Source organism: Dermacentor variabilis, chromosome 2 (assembly GCF_050947875.1).
Source record: "Dermacentor variabilis isolate Ectoservices chromosome 2, ASM5094787v1, whole genome shotgun sequence".
In the NCBI taxonomy this organism is placed as follows: Eukaryota; Metazoa; Arthropoda; class Arachnida; order Ixodida; family Ixodidae; genus Dermacentor; species Dermacentor variabilis.
This window is the reverse complement of record NC_134569.1, coordinates 166575642-166600548: the sequence shown is the minus strand read 5'-3', so window position 1 is coordinate 166600548 and position 24907 is coordinate 166575642. Positions and strand designations below refer to the sequence as shown.

At 43.2% G+C, this 24907-nt stretch overlaps 1 protein-coding gene across 1 annotated transcript in view; it reads left to right on the top strand.

Annotated features, from left to right (window-relative positions):
* LOC142572924 (diuretic hormone receptor-like) overlaps positions 1-24907 on the top strand; it is a 193300-nt gene that overhangs the window by 97760 nt on the left and 70633 nt on the right. Inside the window, exon 2 of the mRNA XM_075682380.1 lies at positions 22988-23103. The gene's annotated coding sequence lies outside the window, so the exon portion shown is untranslated. The remainder of the gene's footprint in view (positions 1-22987; positions 23104-24907) is intronic.

Below are 24907 nucleotides of genomic sequence, written 5' to 3'. Positions count from 1 at the left end.
ACGCCAATGACGAGAACGCACATAGTCAGCGTAACGGAAAGGACGAGAGAATGAACAACGCAAGGCCAGTTTTGAGCTCTCAGCAACCGTTGCAATGGAGCTTAAAAAAAGAAAAATCCTGCCGTAACGTTGCAGCAAGCTATACAATGCACGTGCTAGAGAGCTTGACCTCATTTCTTCATTGAAACTGAGATATCATTTAGCAATAGTAACTCTTTTAAAAGAAATCATCTTACAAAGACTTGCTCCTATGGAACCTGGGCCGAAGGATAAAAGCAAGAAGATGCGTTTAAAATTTAGACACTACAGATATACGCGAATATTTTACGCTCGTACATCGAGAAGAAAATTACAGAAAAAGTGCGAACCACACAAATTTTCGGGCACGTGGCAGTGACTTCGTTTATAGCCGTGTTTTCTTCTTTTCTTAGTCGCTCCACACTTATGCAAGTCAGAACTGCTGGCTGCGTCGAAATCTGTACCCGCTGCCTTCCGCTTCACTAGAGTTACGCACTAAAGTGCGCCCGTCTCGCACTCTGCGTAGAGCGACGCGTGGGGCGACGAGTTTTCGGCGCGAAAGTGGTCAGCCGTGAGAGATTAAGTGCGCCCCGCAGCTGTCGCCGCCTTCGGGCGCCGCGCGTGAATATTTAGCGCTTCTTGGCTAACCGGTTAGCCGCGTGAAATCTATACGTCTTCATCTTGCTATTTTTCGCCACTGCTGGCGGCACCGGATATTAAGGTTCTGGCATCGCGCCTCGGCTATCTAGGAGGAACACTAGAGGCCCCGAAATGCCAGCGCTGAGATGGAGTCACCAGTCTTGGCACGTGATTCCCGAAATGCCGGCTGAGAAAAATGAATGTCAAGCCTTGCGGAGACGCCTAATACTCTCTGATTGTCAAAATGCCGGAGTATTTTCAGTAATACTCTCTCTACATGAAAGGGCGCCAATTATTTTTTTAACTTTTTTCGTCAGGGCTATATGCAGGCCCTGTCGCACTATCTGCGAATAAAACTCCCAAGTTACTCCAACGGCGAAGGCAGATCAGAGCAGAGAAGGGGGGCGGGGGCGGGGCGAGATGAAAGGCAAATGCCAGAAGTGAGTGACGTCAGTGAAGGCTTCAGTAGTAGGGCGACATTTCTCGCCGGTACGCGTCGCAATCTAGATGCTTCTGATTTCACAATTTTTTTTCGGGAACTTAAGCCCACCGTCGACGACTTGTCATGCGGTGGGACATTGGTCGCAGCGTTTAGAAAAAAAAAGTCTACGATTTCTTTTTATGCATGCCGGAATTTCATACATTTCTTGGAATAAAATTACGAGCTAACGAAAGAAAGCGACGAATGATTTCATTTAGAAAGCTCTTCTTTATTTATTATAAACGTTTCTGCACAGCAATAAATGTGGCATTCTTAGTCATATTTCACCAAAATTGGGCATATTAATAATATTATGCCCGGGTATTATACAATGTAAAATAAGCATAATAACCACCAATAGTTCGCATACCACGCCGTTCCAATGATAGGATGTCAATATTGATGGAACTTCAAACGTCAAAGCATGTTATGTAACTTTAAGGCTGATAGGACAATAACCGGTCAATGGTCGAGATAAGCGAGAAATAGAGTACTGAGGGGAAAACAAGCAACTATGAGATGCAGCCGGGGACGTTACAACCTTAAGAACTGTACATTATAGAATCAGAGGTTGTTAAAGAAATTAAGAAAGTGAGAGAACGTAAAGATAGGCGGAGTGCTGGACTGCAGTAGATGTTCAAAGCTTGATTTGTGCAAGAACGCGAGGTGAATATTGGGCATTGCACCGTTTTAAGAAGGGTGCCATGGGGAATCGCCGTCATCGTCGTCGAAATTACATTCCCACACCACATGAAAGCCATCCATACTATTTCCACTTGAGGAAGACTTGGCGGTTGTAGTATGCTAATTCCGTAATATAATTTATTCGCTATAAAAAGTGCGATAGATAGATAGATAGATAGATAGATAGATAGATAGATAGATAGATAGATAGATAGATAGATAGATAGATAGATAGATAGATAGATAGATAGATAGATAGATAGATAGATAGATAGATAGATAGATAGATAGATGAACTTTATTAAAATAATAAAAACAGCTAATGATCGGGGCCCTTAGTCCAGGGCTCCGCCTAAACGTGCGAAATGAGCGCCGTATCTGCGCCCCCGTGACGAATGTGGCAACAGCAGACAGTCGCACACAGGCCCAAACACGAACAGATTAGTGGCACAGTTCCTGCACGACACATGCACATGTACAGACAGAGAATCAAGAATGTATTAAAAAAAGCCACAAGAAGTCGGTTTATCCAAACATTGTTCTTCTCTTTTATTTTTCTTACTTTCTGCCAGTGTTTGTGTTTAGAGCATATGAAGCCGACAGATAGTGAAACAAAGAAAACTACAGGGGAAAGTTTTGTATGTCCTTTAATTGAGCTGTGTAGAAAAAACAATCTTCTCCTTCATTGCATAGTGACTCTGGCAGCTTGGACGCCTTCAGGTAGCATACGAGCGTTTATTGGTCAGCTGCCTGCTCTGAAAAGCTCATGTGCTACGCCGGTTAAAAGAAACTTCGACATTCGCGGCCTTGGTCTTAAGTGGCGCTGGCTAACACTCGCAGGATTATATCTTGTACGCATGAACACCCGAGAATGTGGACGTTGGAACACCCTCCGCTGCAGCACAATTGGCACTCGTAATGCGAAAGTTCTGGGTTCAGCTGCCACCGGAGGCAAGTAGTTTTTTCCTGCGCTTTCAGTTCTCTTTAAACCTCGCCTCTCGGTTCCCCTTGTTCTCGTTAATTGCTTGTGCCTAGCAAGGATGTGCGCAGCAAAACCATCCCTCGCCGCATGTGTCGTTGAGAATGCTTACAGTCTGCAATACCGCCCACGCATCAGTCAGCTGCAGGTGCACTGGGGTGCTTTTCCAAAACGTCTGGACTTTTTGAACACCTGTTTCCGTGGTACCAACGCTTTCCTGCGCGCACGTGCTTCAATTCTTGTAGTTTCATTTCTTCCGTTTCTTTCTTCCCCCCATCTCCCTCTGTTTGGGATAGCAGATATGTTAATGTCAAGCTGTTATATGAAACGAATAAGTTCACATCGCGAAAACGCTCTTCTTTCATATTTATAAACTCAGGTATAAGAGTGCCTTACTAAACGCATGAAGTTCTCCTTTGCAACGTACGTTTTCATGTACTTTAGACTTTTGCACTTCAAGGCAAATGACATAGCGCTGAAGGTAGCTCTTCAAGGCTGTGGTGGTTTAATGGCGATGATCAGGCTAGTAGTGTACAGGAACTGCACGATACTGTGAATATAGCAGAGGGCGACAGTGCGAGGGCGCTATGTCGAGCCAGTGCGGTGTGGAAGTGCGGTTGCACCGAAGAAAATTGCACATTTTTAAACTTGGCAACTTGGAACGCGTTCATAATAGATGCAGTGGCCAGCCAAAATCGCAGGCAAAGAATAAGTGGGGATGACGCAGCTGACGTCTACTAACCGACCATCTGCACAGTTTCGCCAACTTAAACAAAAAAATGTAAATCAGTTGCATTCAGTGCCAAGGGTGCACTGTAAACTGCAGCATAAAAGAAAAACGGGTGTGTATGCAACGTTGGAAGCTGGTAGAGTGCCTGACGTTTTAAAAACGTTAACAGGCATTCTAACGTGCAGGTGTAGTCTAGTTGAAGACACTGCGCGCGGCAGTCTATCATGTCATCCCTGGAGTGATGCGAGTAGGAGGAGTGCCGCACTGCTTAAATTTTTAGACCACACCATTTTCGGGATAAGCCCACATTCTTGCATAACACATACCTGCGGAAACAACTCGGGTTTTTACCTTTGGTTCCGGCTTTGATGAGGCCAAAAGGCACGAGTACGTGATGGTGCCACGTAGCGCCTCTATTGCAAACAGAGAGTCCCAAAGGCATTTGCCATTACAATTACTAGCGAAATTTTGCACTGTGGGAATGTTGATACAACAGCGCTGTGCTTAATGATAATACCAAACGCCACTTGTATTATACAAACAGAACGTGGCTGTCCTGACTTCGTTATAAGCGTTGAAGTTGTCGAGCTCGACTACCGGAGTGCGTTATTTTGTTTTTGTGTAATTTCTGCGTAAATTTTCATGACCAGTTCATGAAGTGAGTCTCATGCGATTTTCGATAACGGGTGTTTGATATTGCAGTGCTTAGCGAAGAGAAGCGTAAGCCGTAGGCCAAGAACGTGATAGATATGCGACAAACAAAACGATGTAACAGATTTTCTCGTCACCCTTTTCCCACCCACGTCGGTGAGAGCAGCTACGTGAAGCTTTTGGCGAGGCTGAAAACTGAGTATTAACAAGGTCCTCTGGTCCATAAGTTTGTGATTATGAAGTGTATCATTTCAAGCACTACTCAATGGTGCCACGTCGCATTGCGTCTAGTTTCGTGTTTTGTGCCATGCTTAGACAGACAGACAGACAGACAGACAGACAGACAGACAGACAGACAGACAGACAGACAGACAGACAGACAGACAGACAGACAGACAGACAGACAGACAGACAGACAGACAGACAGACAGACAGACAGACAGACAGACAGACAGACAGACAGACAGACAGACAGACAGACAGACAGACAGACAGACAGACAGACAGACAGACAGACAGACAGACAGACAGACAGACAGACAGACAGACAGACAGACAGACAGACAGACAGACAGACAGACAGACAGACAGACAGACAGACAGACAGACAGACAGACAGACAGACAGACAGACAGACAGACAGACAGACAGACAGACAGACAGACAGACAGACAGACAGACAGATGTTTTAATGAAGAGAAAGGAGGAGATGGCTTCTGCAAAGACGTGTCTTTGCAGAAGCCATGCAGACGTGTAAGGTCAAAAGTAGAAGCAGCGAATGGAAGTGGTGTATGGCAGCTACACAACGCGCTAAGCACGTACACAATTTATGAATCCCTATAGATTCCCCGGAAACAAAGCGACATGTGCATAACGGCGTGAGATCTTCTTTTTTCCTTAAAAAAAGTTGGAATACAACTCCTTGTGTTGTACTGGACTCGCAGAAAAAATTTTACACAAACTTCTCATTATAGAAGAATACTTTCTAGAAAAGCCGATGATTCTAAGATGGCAGAAATGTCCCTATAAAGAAACGGATTTCCTCTGAAATCTGTGGCTTTACCAAGATCATTTCCTGCGATTTCTTGACCCTGGAATAAGATCAACAATGTCACGGCTACTTTCTCGCGAGTCAGATACATTGTATCATTGGCTTCGACTCAACATAGCATTCACTATCATCGAACTGTGTTGCATCGAGCGTACCACCGATTCCTACTCTCGTTAGATCGGCAGTTTAAAGACAAAAGTACGCATGTTACTTCAATGCCCCGCGTAGCACCACGAGAGATATTGTCTTGCGCGCCAAACGTGCATGATTCGTCCGGCTCATATAAAGTTGGGTGATATCTTAGGTCCTATGCCCTGCGATTCGGAACGGCACAGTGCCTTGAATTTACTGCTCGCATACTTCTAAGAAAGTGGTATTCTCGGGAAGCCTTAACCGAGGTTCATTCCATGACAGAAAGGCCTGAATTTCTCGCCATAGTCCTACTCGCAAATACCGTTACAAAGTTTACTAGGTGATTTTATTTTTATTTTTGTGCTCACCTTTTTCTTTCCTCTTTTTCAATCTCCTATGGAATAGATTATTCCCCTTCTAACTCCCTATGCAGCGTAGAATGTTAGCGGTTGCATTCGCCCCGGCAACGGTCGGTGTTTCAGTATAGACAACTCCTCTCTATAAATAATTTTGACTTGCACAGAACCACTAATGCTTGCTCAAGCTCTGGCGGCACCAAGCCATCGCGATGGCTATTTTCAGTTACAAAGCTTTAGAATCCTTGTTTAATATACTTTTGATGGTTTAGCATCTATGAGGTAATGGATATGCTCCATGTCACTTCTCATTCAAACGAGTTCGCCTGGCGATGCGGTTCTTAGTTTTCTTTTGTTTCCCTCTAAAAAAACCTCTGCAACACTGCAGGATCGCCTAAGGCTAGGTTTTTTATTAGCCCCAAGGCCCTTGAGTGGTGCTCTTTCGCGTTGACATCAGCCGAGGAACTCGACTACCGCGCTGCGCTCGCGCTCTCTGCGTGAAGGCGACTTGACGCTGCAGGCCGACCTGTTGTGCTGGAGTTTTTGAAATTTGCGCCGGTGGTTTGATAGCACAGCCTATACGCAATGTCCCAGGACACTATTCCCTGCGAAATCGATGGCAGTCGCTTTCGTTATCTCGGTGCGGATTGCTCCTGGTGCCGTCTGGTAGCCATCAGTTATATGTACACGTGCGCGTGCGACGTTGGTGCGGCGTCATGGCTGTTCCGAGGTCGCGACACACTCGTAATGATTTGTCGCCTCCTTTTTTTTTTGACATTGAACTGCGACGTTTGGCCTTGTGTACTGTGTCTGCGCTCTAATGCTGCGTCTGCCTGCTCAGCGCGTCCTGCGTGCTCGGTGTTTGGCGACAGACATTCCAATTTTGTTGCTGCCCAGCGCGTTATTCATCTCACGAAAGAAGTTTGGCGCCATTGTCAGGAAACCAGGTGGTCGCTGCGGAGCGTTAACCCACGCACTGCTTTGGCGGCACTGCCACAAAATGCGGTGTGGAACGTCTGATACTAGGGCGGACAAAATTGGTGCGCAATAACAATGTTACGTAGTCTTCTGCGGCAGTGCTGACCTTCGCAACATATCTTTAACTCAACTTGATTACATCCGTCATGACATAGCTCACCCTTGCATGTTAGTCAGCTCAGTGTGATCTTTGCAGTGTGTGCTCCCGCCATAAACGTTGCGACCGCATTTTACAGGCTGGGCTCGTCTAGCGATCAGAATTAGTGCTACCGCCTAACAAAATACACGCGACAGCCTTTCCTTGGATAACCGCTTTCAATATTTGTCCTGCAAGCGGGTCATCCGTATTTAAAACTAAATCCAGAAAGTTGAGAAGTTTAGATTTGCTGGTACTTGAACGAATGAGTACCTGGCGTACCAAACACACAAAAAGAAAAAAGGAGAGACGTGCAATAAAATGTTCACAGACTTCCCCGTGAGTTCTGTTTTTATAACACTCTATTTTTATTCTTACCCTGATAAAGTGATGTTTTCCGAGTGCTTTCCAGTAGTCTAAGAGCGCGTTGAATAGAAGTGGTCCTATGCTAACCCACACAAAAATAAATATTTGTCGTTAGAAATCGGTAATGATATTTATTTGCAAGAAGAGAGCCAGTGTAAAGCATGCCTGATGATGACGAAGCATGATAGAGCTTCATGTTCGGGAGAAAATGCTCATTGAAATAATGCCATTTTTTCTAGTCAGCAAATGTTTTATGTGTGTTAGCCTAGAATAACTAGTGACTAGCATTACGGGCGGCTCGTAAAATTTCTATTGAACTACAATGCCGCTTACTCGACGCGAAACTTTGCATTGAGCCCTGCAGTCGTGGTTCGTTACCAAAGTTGCGTAGACTCTCAATATCATGCTCGCCATGATATTTTACGGCTGACTCACGAGACTGTATCCCTGCCCGCGGGGGCTGTGTGTGTATGACAAAATTTTTTAGTTTACCAAGCTTTATACATTCTTGATAGCATAACGACTTCGATTGCGACGTCATTTCTGCTTGAATGCAGTTACTTATTTCCTTAAATATTTTTAAACGAGCTCAGCAATAAACTTAAACTGGAAAATTTTGTAGTCTTTTCTGACCATACAAACAAACATATATGTTTGCAGAAATGCTTTTGAAAGCTGATTTACAACGGCATTCCGCAAAGATATAGGAAAATGTAGGGGAATTATTTTTAAATTAGGTTACAAGAACACCGGCTTCGGTAGTTGACAGCCCTTCGCATCTTGTACGCCACTCATGTGCCATGCCTGTGACACGAGTGGCGGCGCTCCCCACCATGCAAACGTTGCGAAACGCCTTAAAGTTATAGCACGACGCAAAGCCCACCGTGGCTAAACCTTGCTATCGCTTTATATACTTCGCCTTTCGGGCAAGAATGCCCAATTCACGGTTCAATTGAGAGAGAGCACTCGATTTGCGTCTTAAAGTCACGTCAGTGCGAATCACAGTAATTATTTCTTTATTACTTCAGTGAACTTGGTGAATCGGATGGTGACAGCTCACGAGTCCTGTTTAAGGGCCCCTCACCAGCTCTGGCCATTATTTGCTGACGAGCGCAGAGCGCACAATGCGCGCTAACGATCGTGTTTGCAACGAATTACACCGCTACGCGCCGCGGAAAGGTGTGAAATTTCAAACCGAACGCCGTTTTCCCTTTCCCTCCGGCGACCGTGCTCTAAGCCGGACGGTGACGTACTCGTCTCCCTGCGCCTACGTACTCGTGTCCGCAGTGTGACATCGCTCGTGGTGACACGTGACCTTGAGAATTATTCAAAGCACCATCTGGTACTTGTGTGATCTGCTGCTTGAATTGATGAATTAAAGTTTAAGTAAACAATAAAACACACAGACGGAATGTCCGCGTGTTTTTTGTTTTACGTCGCACCGAAGCAAGAGAGATGTACTTCAGCTTCGTCTGCTTGTTCCCACGGACGTGCAGTTACGTGCACAGGTACCGAAACTAGAGCATTTTCTACCGTGTTCCAGCGCATGACCGTGCTCTGTGATCGGCGTGTACTGCCTCAGTATTTCTGTAGCACTCTAGTGTACCGCTATTCTTGTGGCCTTGCGCACTGCGCACTAAATCGTGCGCTGTGCGAAACGAGTAAGCCACAACAGCTCGTGCGCAACGCCGTCAGCGGAAGTGCGCAGCGCCGCAAAAAAAAAAGAAAAAAGAAGAAAACGAGGACAAAAAATGAAGGCGGGGTCCGTGGCGCATGCGTCACGCGATCCTTTAGGTTCGGTAGGGAACGCAGGGAATGAATTTCGCTTGCGGAGGCTAGACGGGGCAAGTGCGGATGGTGTCTCTCTATGCAGTGGAGCTCGCCACCTGAAATATTTCTTTCTGGGGCATTATTGAGCCAATTTGAAACATTTTTGCAGCAGAACGCTCTCTGGACTACCCGTAACAACTTCCAGCTTATAACCAAAATTTTCTGTGGGGCTCGCGGAGGGGCCCCTTAACGTGTCCGCTTTTTGCGTAGCGAAGGCGACGATTGCACGTATCCTTAAGGGTGACGAGAAATCATGTGATCGCATTAAGGACGGTTTTCAGACCGAAGCCTTGTCCAGACAGTGTAGCGAGACCTTTATGTCTTTTACGGAATTAGCATTGTTTTTATTTTTTTGCAACCTAGTCCTGAAGTGCTGATTATTTGCGTGCGTTTAAATTTTACCTTTTTTTCCCAACCGCATTCTTATTCACGACATTACGGCTGCCACTCTTTGCTTCTATTTCACTTATTCCACGTCTGTACGTCAGTGTTTCGCTCAAGTAATTTTTATGTCCTATAGCGCCTTAGCCTAAGTAGATATAAAATGGTATAACATGAATCGACATGCTTTCACACTCTCCACATTAGCTTCCAGCTAACTAACTTCTAGTATATTCCGAGAAAAATTATGCGCGCATGGGATAATCTCTCTTCTTATGCATATCTACACTCTCACATTTTTGTATTGTTGCAAATAAATTCTCGTGACAGAATTTTTTATATTCACAAAATCAGTTTCCTTCCTTCCGGTATTCGGTATTATTCAGTATGATTAATTTTTGTAAACAAATCCGCACTGTCAAATTGCGGGGGCGAGAAATCGAGAATAAAATAATATTAACGGAATTTGTAGCTGGATTGTACGGCAGTCTCTCTGTGAATGTCGAGGTTTAGTCTTGCAAGGAAGACATGATGAAAGCTTTGAAATAATGATCTATTCACTAAACGTATTTTTCATTCAAATGCAGACTCGTAATTTGTTTTTCATTACTTTCCGTAGAGACTGTTCTTAGCGCTTGAAATAGCAAAAGTGCTTTGACAGTAGGTAAAGTGAAGTGATGATAGCTGCTGAATTGAAGTGGATAATGTGCATCAACGAAATAAGAACAACCGGCTTCTAGAGGAGTGATTATTTGATTGTTACAACCTTGTTCAAAATTTGAAATTGTAGCGAGGAACATTACCACAGACCCCTTTATAATTCAACGATTAACAAAACTATCAACGTTCAAAACGGTACAAAAATATTAAGTTTTTAACCCGCAACAGCGATGCACAGACCAGTTCTCGCTATCGAATACATGAATTTTTACCCGCCTATATTGTAGCCGCTATTGCAACAAATTCGTATAGGCTGTGTGGACCTAAAGGAACAAGACAGAAAGGCAAACATATTGCCGATAGAGAAAGCCGGCGGTCTTTTCAGCGTAGCTGCAGATGAACCTGGCACCTTAGACGCCTCGGGTACGCGTCCAGTAGAACGATTCACCAGTTCGGACCCTCCCTCATAACGTCTGATCCCCACGTGAGGAACTTGTTGACGTGTGGAATTGAGACGTATGCAGTCTCATTCCAGGGAGTCTGAAATCCGAGTTCTCTCGTGCATCTCTGTATATTGGGGTCTTCTTGTGTCGGTGTATTGTCTACTTGTATTTCTGAGCTACGGCTATGTCATAAGAAGCCAACAAACAATGACACCAAGGACAACATAGGGGAAATTACTTGGGCTTATTAAATGAAATAAAGAAACGATAAATTATTTAAAGTTAAAGTGGATGAAGAAACAACTTGCCGCAGGTGGGAACCGAACCCACAACCTTCGCATTTCGCGTGCGATGCTCTACCAATTGAGCTACCCACTTTTCCCCATCTGTTTCCCCATCCACTTTCTGGGGTATTTATGTGTCCTTGAAGAACCCTGGGAGTGTTAGCTAGCGCCACCACTCGCTGACCTTGACCGCAGACGTGAAACGTCCTTTTTGAAACGTCCTAGAACGTGATCTTTTTGGGTGAAGGCAGCTGGTCAATAAACCCACATATGCTCCCTGAAGGCATCAATGTAGCTGTATTCGGGACCCTCGTTATGTAATAAACGAGAAGAAAGGGGGTTGACCGAGGGGCCCTGTTTTTATTAGCCATATCATAAGAAGCCAACAAACACTGACACCACTGACAACATAGGGGAAAATACTTGCGCTTATTAAATTAAATAAAGAAACGATAAATTAATGAAAGTTAAAGTGGATGAAGAAACAACTTGCCGCAGGTGGGAACCGAACCCACAACCTTCGCATTTAACGTGCGATGCGAAGGTTGTGGGTTCGGTTAAAAAGGTTAAAACACTAGCTACGGCTAGTGTTTTAACCTTTCACTTTGAACGAATGGTCAGAAGATGGCTTGATACTGAGCCGTAGAAATGTGTGAATTCACATAAAGGAGGAGAAAACGCGTTTGCCTATAATATCCTCAACTCGGTCTTGCATAGAGTTGTGTTAACCTGTACAGCTTTAAATTTTTTTTCTCCTAGAGTCCTTAGCCTAAGAACGGCAGTCCTTACATGGTTCTGATATATGGCTGGTGTTGCTAAACCTTGATGCTCATAAGAAACTTACCAAAAGAAATCAGGAGTGTATTCAACCGTTATCAGATATCCATAATCCGATAGAACTAGGGGTAGCTAAAGATAGGTTTCCACGCAGAAAGAAAATAAAAAGAAAACACCAGACGTTCCACTCAACACGGGCACAATATCATCACAGGTATCTTTGATCAGATGACAGCGTATCCGTCCGCGCGGACATTATACCCGTTAGTTCTTTTCTTTGCACAAAAGTAGCTTTAGCTTAACGCTGAAAACGATGCATGAAGCAGCTCCGCGCAGGCTGACCCAGTACCGCGGTTGAATTACGCGGTCAACACATCGCGAGGCCACATGTTTGAAGATAAATCGCTTCAAAGATCTAGCGCAAATTTTTCACATGGGGTCTCCCTTCCACACACTATACGAAAGGCAACTATCAAAAAAATGTGTTGCCAAATGTCTGCATGAGTACGTTACGAGTGACCCGTTTATGCAATTATTTTATGTTCACAAGTGGTTGGCACTTACTGACAATGTTGCGTGTTATCCGCAAAAAGCAAATACTACATTATGGTAAACCGAAATGAAGGCATTGACGACGAATCTGTGCTAGTTTGCGGCTTCGTCTTGCGAAACTACACAACCCAGTAGTGCACTTTTTTGTTTTCGTTTTTGACTGCGTACATTGCTAGTTAGAATCGGTTGGAGCACGACAGGGTTAAGTGAAGATTGCAGGGCGAGGGCTTTGTCCTGCAGTGGACATAAAATAGGCTGCTGCTGCTGCTGATGATGATGATGACATTGCGGCAGTTCATTCTAATGAAAATGAAAATCTTGTTGAAAGAAACGGTGAATCATACCTGCGTATGCCAAACTTGCGCTTTCGGAGCGGGTAATGCGTTGAGCTATTTGCTACACAGGGCAATGAACATGTCAATGAACGCCACATAACCTGAGTACTTCACTACACTGTGCTGCTTCAATACGCTTCAGTAGCGCTTCATAGGCTTCGTGACATTCTCGTGGTAATAGCAACAAACCAAGTGCAAGGCATGGCGGACTACCTGCTGGATGTTTATCTAAGCACTTGAAGACCGAATGACTTGATCGTTAAGTCATGTTATGTGATTCAGAAAGCACGCCAGCACGAATGTTGTTTTGTTGCTATTGTGTATCTGTGTTGCGCACCGACCGCGGTCTTCTGTTGCTGCCTGTGCTGCTTACTTAAAAAAAATAGCGACTGAATTTTAATGTCCGCCAACGTAAGCATTTCTTTGCTGATTCAAAGTCACCGATAACTATAATCACAGAAGGAAACACACGCACCAAGTGGTACGTATTGTACCTTCATGACACCGAAAAATATGGTTTAGGCTTTGATAAACACCTGAGAAAACCGAAATTCACTCCGTTGGTGGGTAGTCACAAAGAAAGCGGGAAGCTGCTGCTGGCTGCCGCAAGATTTTTTTTTCTTTTCAGAACAATAGCACTGTCCAGATTCTGTGCACTTCAAGCGCTCTACGAGTTAGGTGCACCTAATCTCGATGCCAAGCGCTGTCGAACACACGACATTTGTGGCATTGAAAATACAAAGGGATGTTGAGCAATGAAGGAACATTACTTGAAGTTGCCTAAAAAAAGCAGAAGGCCTGTTATTCTTGACACTACTCTACAACAGGGGGTTTTACGTAATCCTTTGGTATTCATAGTGCCTAATGTCTGCACATATGTACACATATTCGAAATTATCCGATAGCGAAGGAAAAAAGAAAGACAGAGCAGACGCAAAATTTGCAGCACGATTGCTGTGAAGAACATATCTTCCGGATGCGCGTTTTGTACGGATACAAAGGGGCGTTGACTCTGTTTTCACTCAACCAGGCGCCTAATGGACGTGTTATTTGCTATCACAGCGTACACAAATGAAAGACCCCTTTATATACTAATTTAACGTTACTTGTTTCATGTTTCGGCTGTGGCTCACAGCCGACCGGATATCTGTCTTCCTGCTGCTTCTCAGCACGGGGAGGTTTTCATCTTGCGGAAATGCCAATCTTAATCCTAATAATCTTAATAGTAAGCTTATTTAGGTTCACTAGATAGAAACTGAGGATAAGGGGCAGAAGGCGCTCTACCAGCTGACCGGGACTCACGCTTCCCGTAAGAAAAAAATATCATGGTGAACCGACATACCACAGCAATGACACGGGATGGAATTTCGAGATTACAGCTGACTACAATGCAGCACACGATAGAAAATATTATAGAAAACGGAAGTCATGTTTAAAGCACGTATATCATGCACATTTGAATTGCACGTACGTTCTTGAGCAACGTTAGTGTTGTGCAGGGTGTTGTAAGCAAGAGAAATACAAGGGCATTAAAGCTGTGTGTTACCCAAAGAAGGGAGTTCAGGGAGAGAAAAGGAAAGGAAGTTTAAACCTAATATTACGTTGCTTAATCATATTCTACAAACATCTATAATGGTTTCACAGGGTCATCTAGCAAGACCGAAACAAATATGGCGCCGAGAGGGGGTACACGTTGATTATCTGCAATTTAACATCTAAAGGGCTGCTGTGGTGTAGCACTATACATAATTAATGGCCCGTACTAATGCTATCCTACAGGCTCCCCCTGTGCAAAGTAGCACAATGGAGTATCGCGGCTCATGGCGAGCTCTCAGCCTTCCACATGATTAATCATTTTTTTTCTTGCTGTGTCCTTTTTCACTCTCTTTTGTTCATTCTCCACTCTCATTGTTCACTCTCCAGCATTGCCTGTTGTTCACAACAGGCAATGCTGGAGTGCCAGGTGTTCTTGTGCAGTGAAGCTGCAGTGCAATTTGAACAATAAGAGCCTCCGTAGCAAAAGTACAAAAAAGTTGCCTATGGGCGGAGCGATCAGGATTGCTGGACTGCAATGGCGCGTTCAGGAAGGACATTCCCAGCCTCAAGAAATAGTGAAAGCATTCTATAAACAGGGAGACCGGACGCGTTTTTTTTTTTCAAAGCAACAATCCTCGCGGATATTGTACAGCGGTTAAATTACAAAGAATAAAACAGGAAACAACGTTCCTGTTTGCGCTTTTAGCTAATCTTACACGTGGGCTAGGTTGTAGGAATGTGATGTTTTTACTTTAGCGGAAGAGGACTGGTGTAATGGCTCCTTCTGGGAAGTATCGATAAATAGCATTACAGGACTGTTCTAAAAATAACGTTTAGCCACCGTAAACGTTTCGTTAGTAAACTGTTCAGCTAAGACTTCAAGTGCTATACTCTCGTTGGTAACCGTTTAAAGAAGCGCTCACTGAGTAGAATTATTGTATGGTTCTACCTATGGAACCTCATTACGCAAGTTCCAGCCACACATTCCGCTCTGCTGGTTTAGTTGTGCTGCGTTAGGAGCAACAGTATTGTTGGTGATTAATAAACACATAACCGTGCTACAATATGACGAGGCTGCCACACATGGAGTCAATTTTTCAAGAATAACTCAGCGTTGCTTAGAGGAGTCATCGGGCTGTCATATTGGGGTGTTCCGTATTGCTGAATGCTTAGTCAAAATAGTTAGAATACTTTCTCTAATAGTTAAGTTGTTGCGTTAAATTCATCGACGATACACTGCGGGATAAAATCAGATGTAAAGCGCGCAGAGTTTTTTTAAAAAAGTGTCTCTCAGGAGCCAGCCACCATCGCTTTTTACATGTTGGCTATAACCGTTGGATGGCGACTGCTCTTACTAAACCTTATCATTACAATCGTGTAAGACAAACACATATTGTCTGTGGCCTAGAGGTTGTAAAACATTACGACACCCTAGGAGTGAATGATTCCAATATCACTATATCCATATGTGAGACGTATCTTCATTAGCAAAAAAAAAACAATCAATTAAACGACGTGCACATCATAGAGGTTGTGCTGGAGGTTATTGCGCAAATATTGCAGGTAATCGTAAAATTCAGTTCAGATTTACTCTGACAGCAAAAGAGTCCGAGCTCGACCACAGGGCCACAACATGCGCAAGTCAGAGCTTTGCTGGTAACAGATAGAAATTACTTGATGCATGAACTTCATGCGATCAGCTGCGGCGAAAACTTTGATATCGTGGAAAGTGAATTCGGTGAAGTTGTTGTGTCACTGGATGCATGCCTGCAATCTTCATGTCTACTTGTAATGCAAGAAATTCAAGAAGAACCTAACTCTACGCAAATTCCACCGGCATACATTGTTCTCAGAAAGCTTTCACACGGAGGACCAAGTAATCGCACTTTTCGCTCGCCACGCTAACTAACTTTAAACAGAAAACAGCCGCAACAATTTCTCTTCGAGAGAGCACAACAGCTGTGGCATGTCTTTCGACAGATTTACATTTGACGCGAACGATGAAGTTTACGTCTGCTTTCAGAAACCATTATATTTACGGGCTCCTTAAAATCAGGGCACTCCAGAGGTCCTTGAACGATTACCCTAAATACATTGCTTAGGTACACATACTGTAATAGTTAAGAAGAATGCAATCCGCAATGACAAAGGGCCGCTTGCTCTATAATAGTGACTACGTCAAATGTAATCTTGATCAGCGTTCTAATATCGACATATACATCGTGGAAGTAAAGCAAAATATGCAGACTCAGGATACCAAGCATTGCAGAATTTCTATCGAGGTAATGCGTGCACAATGCTCTTTTTTTCGCATCGAGAAATATTCCTTCCTTTAAATCTCGAAGAGCGTGTTCCTCCTAGCGTGCTCGACCCTGATGGAATCGAAAGTTCAGACTGCGGCATTGCGTGCGGCCTCATTCTTTCTATTGTTATGTTACTGGGACGAAACACTAGCATGAAGTAAAATTGGCTTCATTTGCATCGAGTTCTTAGTCTTGGTCGCGCGTCTTGTCCACGTTCAAGCTTTCGTGCTTAAAATGAAGGCACCTAAACAAGGGCGACCAAAATTAATGTTCAGAAAAATTGATAGTCATTTCTGCTCCTAATGGGTGCATTAGGAGAAAGAATAATGCAGAAGCCAATCTGTTTATATATACCTCGGCCTTTGAGGCTTGCTTTCTCATGGCGCCATTTTATGGCACACGTACAAGTTGTGTTTTGTATCTTCAACCACGCTTAACAAAGGCGCAATGGTTTGGTGCAGAATGAATGGCGTTGGAATATTAATTCGCTATTCTTACCAAATCCACTTCCAAGTGTCAAATTATACGCTGGAGCGCGTTTAATACGCGAGTCATTACTGTTCATAATCATCGCAGGACAGAAGGACACAAGAAAATATCCAATTGCTTAGAACGTCTGCTGAGCTGTACTCGCAGATACCGCGTGTCTTCGATAATGCTACTCAGTACGTAGCATCAGAATAAATAAGGAACGCCGTAAAATTTCTCAATTTGACCAATTCACCTCACACAGCGTCCGTCAACAAAACCAGTTTTGCAGGAATGGAGTGTAGCCATTCGAGCGGGAATATTGAAACCCCTGAGAACTTTTTTAGTACCTACTCGCATGACTTGTTTACTCCGAATACACGCGCTACTACTGCAATATTGTTGTTTTATATCTTACTATAATAAGGTGACCGTGAACGGCTGCCAGCGACGACGTAAAGCGACAGCATTTATGTATCGCTTTCACGCTCGAGTAAATTTGGAGTATTTTATAGGTCTGCAGCATAAGCGATTCTTTAGGGTATTTTACATTTTACTTCAGCGCCTATATACCCGAGAACCACTGCGAATGTGCTACACTGGCGTCCTTGTGAACAATAAACAATATAAATAAGAAAAACTGGAATACAGCAGCATTCGTATTAAGATTCCTCGTGCTTTAACGGGCATAACCGTAACGGAATTTTTTTCATCAGAAGCGAACACTGCAGAAAATGCCTCCACGCGGATCGAAGTGCGTTGAAGCTTGAACCATAATATGTGTGTGGGCATGGTCCGTGGCGACCATATCCTATTACGCCAATGTCAGCTTCTCCTCACAGGAATGGAACTCAATGAAACAGCGGAAGTGGTAGCGCGGTTACAGCTGTGTTGCTTTACCCGTCGTGGCTGCTTAGCGGCCATGGTGTTCGGCTGCTAAGCACGAGGTCGCGGGATGGAATCCCGGCCACGGCGGCCGCATTTCTATGGGGCGGAAATGGGAAAACACCCGTGTACTTAGATTTAAGCGCACGTGAAAGAACCCCAGGTGGTCCAGATTTCGGAGTCCTCCGCTACGGCGCGCCTCATAATCAAATCGTAGTTTTCGCACGTAAAACCCCATAATTTCATTAACTGTGTTGCTTTCACGCCCTGACACCTAAGAGTGACACTGCTTCTTTGGTGCGTAGTAATGTCAGTACAATTTTATTTTTTAATATGTCACCGGATATTTAGCCATGCAAATTCAAGGATGATAACATGCATCGTACTGTGCAGCCGTATTTTCTGCGTTGAATGTATTTACTGTACGCATTGATGATTAAATTGAATTTAGCTTCAAAGAAAAAGCACTGCTTTGTCAGCACATGCTCTAGATATACAGGCTGTCATATAAAAATACTCTGTGGAATATTCATCTGCGACCTTGGGGACGTCAGTTTTTGTCTTGTTAGCTGGTCAGAGCATGCCACTAAGTCAAGTCAAGTCAAGTCAAGTTTATTTACAACATGTACAAAGTACAGTGTTGAAGGCCACCCTGGCAAGAAAGCTGTAAACATACAGCTTGACGAGGCCAGAGGGCCACCACCAGGCAACATCGGCATCACACACATCCGCAGTACAAACAATAAGCTTTCGAAAGTAGCTTCATTAATACAACACGTGGTATAAATCCACTTCCCTGGGCATGAATTGATCTTCATACATGCATAATCGGTACGAGCGCACTGAAATTCGGGTGAATAACATTAGCGCCAGGGGAATATGTACTGTTACACTTTGAAAAATGAACATTATTAAAAGCAATAATAAAAAGGAAGTTAAGCAACTGTAAAGAATGTGCACGTGCAACTTAGAAGGAATGAAATGAATATACATGTGATAGTACATTCTGAACAGATATGGAAACCAACTAATTTACAAATTTCAAACAGCCAAACAATTTCAAACAAGAATGTTCACGTGCAACTTACAAGAAATGAAATGAATATACATGTGATGAATACATTCTGAATAGGAAACCAGCTAATTTACAAATTTCAAACAGTTAGGTGAAATTTATCAAAGACAAAGATATCGCGCAATAGCATGCGTGATATCCATTTACGCACTTCTGCAGTTGATTTAATTACGCGGGTACGTTGTATGTCAGGGTTTGCATAAAGTAATTTGTTCGATGGTGCCTTATCATCCACTTTTCCGATCCTCGTGTTACACGGGTGCTTGGTCGTTATACGAGGGCTGACACATATTTTAGGAATTGTATGGTTTTTTTATCTGCAAATTGTAATTGGTGTAGAGGACGGTATGTGTAAAGATCTTTGACGTTAATTATTCTGCTTTCTTGAAATAACGGTTTTGTAGGATGTAAATAGTGAACATTGTGAATACAACGAATAGCTTTCTTTTCGAGCAGCAACAGCCTGTTAATGTTACGTTGTGTAGTAGTAGCCCATACTAAGGTGCAATAGTTTATATGTGACCGAAAAAGGGAATGATAAAGCTGGAACATTACATGAGGTGGGAACATATGACGGCATCTAAATAACACAGATAAAGCAGCAGACAATTTCTTTGCAAAAAGGTTTATGTGCGAGTTCCACATCATGTGGCTGGAAAATACAACACCCAAAATTTTGTGTTCCTGTACTACATCAAGCGAGTGGGAACCTATGTTTAAATCGACACATGTCACAGATCTGTTCTTTGCAGCAAAAACAACGGCCTTTGATTTTTTTATATTGATTTGTAGGCTGTTACATAAGGACCACTCGAACACTTTGGACAGAACATTATTGGCGTGTAAAAACAAGTCTGGCTCGTTATCAGCAGAAACGAAGAGGCTAGTGTCGTCTGCGTATAAAACAAAATCTGTACACTTATCAATAGAAGGTAAGTCATTCACATATACATTAAATAAGAAGGGACCCAAAATGCTTCCCTGAGGTACGCCACTCAGTAATGGGCGAAATGATGACGTAGAACCATCTATAACTACACACTGCTGTCGATAGGAGAGATACGACTGCAAAAGTGAGTGAACGACACCTCGTATGCCATGTTCTTCTAGTTTTCTTAAAAGTGTGTCATGATAGAGTGAATCAAATGCTTTGCTGTAATCAATGAAGATTCCAAGAGTTAACTTTCCTGCTTCAATGTTTTTGAGAATTATTTCTTTCCTTACCAGGAGTGCAGACTCAGTCGACTTACCCTTTGTGAAACCGTGCTGGCATTCAGACATAATTTCGTGCTTTAAAAAAAAACTATGTAGTCGGCATAAAATTATCTTTTCAAGGCCCTTGGAAAATATAGGCAAAACAGATATTGGTCGGTAGTTTCCGATGTTGTTTCTTCCCCCCCCCCCCTTTGAATATGACAGACACTTTGGCTCGTTTCATTTTAGCAGGAAACGTCCCTGAACCAATCGCTAGGTTGAAGGTATGGACCAACAATGGGCAGATAATGTCCATCACATATTTTACGGGTGTTATCTGGATATTATCGATATCAGTCACTTTACTGTTTTTTAATCCAGTGAAGGTGTTATATACTTCGGAAGAATCTGTGGGGGGAAAAAATGCCGGTTCCCGAACATTTCGTTCCAGTCTGTACGACATGTCTGTGGGAGGAGCATGGCTGATTGTTGCTGATGCATAATATTCGCTAAAATGTTCTGACAGAGCCGTCCCTGAGAGTGATTTGTTATTAATGACAATTTCTTGTACTTCATTGGTCACTGAACTTGTGCCCAGTACGGAATTAATTATTTTCCGCATACGATCAGGTGGGCAATTCGATCCTGTCTGGAAAAGGTTCTCATAATATTCCTTTTTAGCTTTCTCTAGTAAAGCATTTGAGCGGTTGCGTAGCTTTTTAAACGTCGCCAAAGTATTGACGTCACGCGTTGCTCGTTCGCCTATGTTGCCTCGGCGTCGTTGGAAACAGCCAGAAAAAATATATTTAAATTTTGCGTTTGCGGATTGTTCTTACTTCGCAATTATTCGGATGTGCGAGGTGTTGCTTTTCGCTAGCGTGCCCGTGAAACTCATTAACGGGTTGCAGTGGTTGTGTCGCATTTCTGCGTTGATCCCACTGCACTAATACCTTTCCCATTACTTATATTTTTAGTGTTTCTGAGATAGTTTACAACCCACAGCACCACCATGCGTAGAAACCACGTCCTGTTCATGATGCCCGTAAACATTCAAATTCATTTCCAATACTGCAACAAGCAACGCCGAAGAGGCAATTATTATTGCTGAAAGAGGAGATGTGCACGTTCCGCTCATCACATTGCTTTAACATACTTTGTAGGTTTGTTTACACGTAATGCTTCAGGCAGAACTTTTAGTAGGTTATAACTGGTGATATTAAAACGGCCCATATTAATACTCCCCTTGTTTCCTCCGTCCTTCCTTGTTTGCGCCAAACGATCATATTTATGGTCTACTCAGCAATATGAACCGACTAGCCCAGAAACATGTACTTCTGGATCATTGTGCCAGTTGTCACGCAATATCGATTACAGCGATTAATGTCAGGTAATCTCCCAATAAGTCAAAATGTATATACAATATACCTTAATTTCCATAAACACACAATTTATGGGGGATTTAAGGAAAAGTTGCTCGCAGCAACTTGACGGGCCTTAAACCCGGTTTGAGGGCAGCAGCAGAAGGCACAGGCACTGATACACAATACACAAACAATACACAAGCAAAAAAAAGAAAAGTTGGCTTAGACATTATGTCAGCAAACAGAAATGCAATGCAAAAAAAAAACATTACAAACCATAAAAACTACGCAATCCACCGTGTACACTAGAGCAACAAAAGCTAAAAAGCTAACAATGTAATCAAGATTGTTTATCAACTATACCGATATATATATATATATATATATATATATATATATATATATATATATATATATATATATATATATATTTATATATTTATATATATATATATATATACAGCTCTTCATTAACATACTTGTGTCTCACGGATCTCAATAGCGGATCGTAGCAAACTACACATTCATTGTTCAATTACGAGTCACAGCGGCACGAATAGCAACGAAGCATGACGTGTCACATGCCATGCGCTTGCTCTATGTTAAGCACACAGCACGACGCTTTCTTTAAGTATGGATATCAAGGGTAGGGCATTGTGTGCCCTATGTGCATAAATAATTTAGAGGTAAATAAAAATACCAGCTAACTATGCCCTGAGATGTTAATTTCTGTTGGCTGCACTTGGGTGTCTCTATGCAAGTGACTGGGATCTTTTACTTCTGTTCCTGCCTTCGTACAGACAACGGAGGTCAGAAACAAAACAGAAGAGGCCTTGGCGTCACGTATTTTGAAGATGGAAACGCAGCCGTGTTGGTGTGCTATCTCCCGTTGCGCCTCGAATCAGCTCGCCAGAGCAAGGTGTGAGCTGGGAACTTGCATTGCTACGAGTCACCGGTAGTGTGTGCTGCCGACGCGCGTCAGAACAAGGCCTACGAAACTTCTGTAGCAGTTTTAGTGAAGCAGACATGCGCCTCTGCTTTTGCGTGGCACGTTGAAGAAGATGGCGAAGACCCGCGGAGTCATTACTTGAGTTTGTCTGTTGCTGACTGACACACGCACTCACAGACTCTAAACACAAATTTGCATCTTACACACCATGCTTCAAAGTCAGGTTGTCTTGCGAACAGAATCCGCTGCGAGAAAGACACCAGCCGGAGAAACCTGCCTCACCTTTCAGAGGCCCAGAGCAGCAGCGAAAGCTTCAGGAGTGGAGTTCCTATGACAACGTTTACGTTTGGGGTACCGTTTCCAGTGCTGCTTTGCGAAATATATCACGTGATTCCCGCCACACCTTTTCCAACACGTCCGTGCTGGCTGGGGCCTCTCGTACGCTTTCCTTCCTCCATGGCACAGACAAATAAGTCAAAATAATGTATGTATGTATGTATGTATGTATGTATGTATGTATGTATGTATGTATGTATGTATGTATGTATGTATGTATGTATGTATGTATGTATGTATGTATGTATGTATGTATGTATGTATGTATGTATGTATCTTCGTGTAGAACTTGCGGATGGTAGTTGTGTTTATAAGGTCGTGTACCGTCTATTATATTAAAAGTACTGAAATTACTGCAGAAAGCGACATCGTTTTTTTGTTCCAGTCCCTAAAATCCAGCTTGCATTTGTCTTGCAGGTACTGGCACGATGTGGCCGACAAACTCTTGGCTTCGAGTGAACTAAAGAGTTCCATCGTCTGCACAGAAACTAGACATCGGAACGTTTCCAGTGTGAGCTTCAACGAAAAATAAGGTAAATGTTGCGAGTTCTGCCACATCTTTTCAGTAGACAACTTTACCAAAGGTATCAGATCGGTTTTGATCCAAATCCTCAATGGCGACTAGCCCTGCAGTGCCGTTATCAAAGAAATGCCGAGAAATGCAATTGCCAAGAAGATGCCTTGTCAGAGCCTAGTGGATCTATTATATATGAATATATTTATTGGAACTCGGGAATTATATATTTAAAGAAGAAAACAAAACATTCCGGATTCCGGCTCATCAAAAATTTATTACGCGCAATGGGACTGGTGGACGGCAATGTACAGGAACAAATGCTAGCGTCAGCTAGCATTTGTTCGAAGGAACAAATGCAGCAAGCTAGCATATATCGAAGGAACAAAAATGCATTTGTTTATCCACATGCGCAAGACTCAAAAGGAACCATTCTACACAAATCCGATAGGTCTAACGAGTGAGAATTCTAAATATTCGGAGCACGTCGCACGCATACCTCATATTGCCTGGCACTACGTTGATGAAAATATTGTGAGGGGCAAACGTTTGTGTTTGAGACTGCTGGGGAAAAAGATGAGATAGGTGCGTTAACAGACAATCAACTGTTGTTTTCTTTCTGCAATATAGAAGTTTAGGGATTGCTCGCGTGAACTCCAGTGAAAAAGATAGTTTTGCAGAAAAGTAAACGTGACATGGTCGCTCTATACTTCACATAGGCGGTCCCTGTCGTGGTAAAAGAGAGAAAGAAAGAGGGGAAATCAAGGAGAGCAAAGGTAGGGAAGTTAGCGATATTAGCGTTAGGTTTGCCACCGTAAGCTTGGGGTGAAAGGAAGTGTGCATACAAAGAGCAAAAGAGGGAGAAAATGAACGCTACATGAACGCGGAAGAATGCGCAGGAGGATTACAAATGGCCACTGAGGCTGGTTCCCTTCAAGAACTGCAGTCGCGCTTGAAAAATTCTTTGCTGGAGTGAGGGATGTGGCCATGGTCCTAGCACATTTTACTAAAATAATGATAGGGAGTCTAGCCGGTTCATATCAGCTGGAAGAGAGGTGCCTTGTGCATTCTTAAACAAATGTGCACCCTTTGGGATGCATATGTGCCGCACAACAATAATCGTCATCAGTCTTGCTTGTGTTTCCTTTCTTGAAAACGGCGCGCTTGTTACTTTCCTGTCGAGAATGCTCTGTCATGGTTATAATGCGCATGCCGTTCGTGACCCGAGAGGACCGGGCTCGCAGCGTTAAAGAAAGGAAACGCATGCAAGACAGATGACAATTATTGTTGCGTGGCAAGACACGCCCCAAAGGGTGTAATTTTCCTTAAGAGTGTACGTTGTACCGAGGACAATGCACACGAGGCACTTAATGGTTTCATCAGACAAAGAGAAGCTGCGCTTCGGGTGAGCTGCCATTCCAGTACGGTGGGAGTGGGTAGGTCAGAATGGTAAACTGTTTTCTTTTCTTTTTTTCGAGCTAAGATACATTATAGAGCGATAACAAATCAGTGGAATTATATTCTGTTCAAACTCTGCAGTCATTCATTGAATAGGAAAAGATTATTTCTTATTAAAGGAGAAAGTGAAGAGCCAAGTGTCCTTCATTGATTTTTTTCCCGAATGCCACATCACTAGTGCGACAGTGCGATGACTGACACTTGGGTTGCATTTGTCATGGAAAATAAAGTACTGCAAACTTGCTTGGTAGAGTATTTGATTGTTCTTTACTGTGAAATATTCACCAACGCTCGAGAAGACATTGTAAAAATTCCTGACGTCAGGGTAAGCTGGTACAAGAACTGTGCGGTAGCTTCGCCAGGCT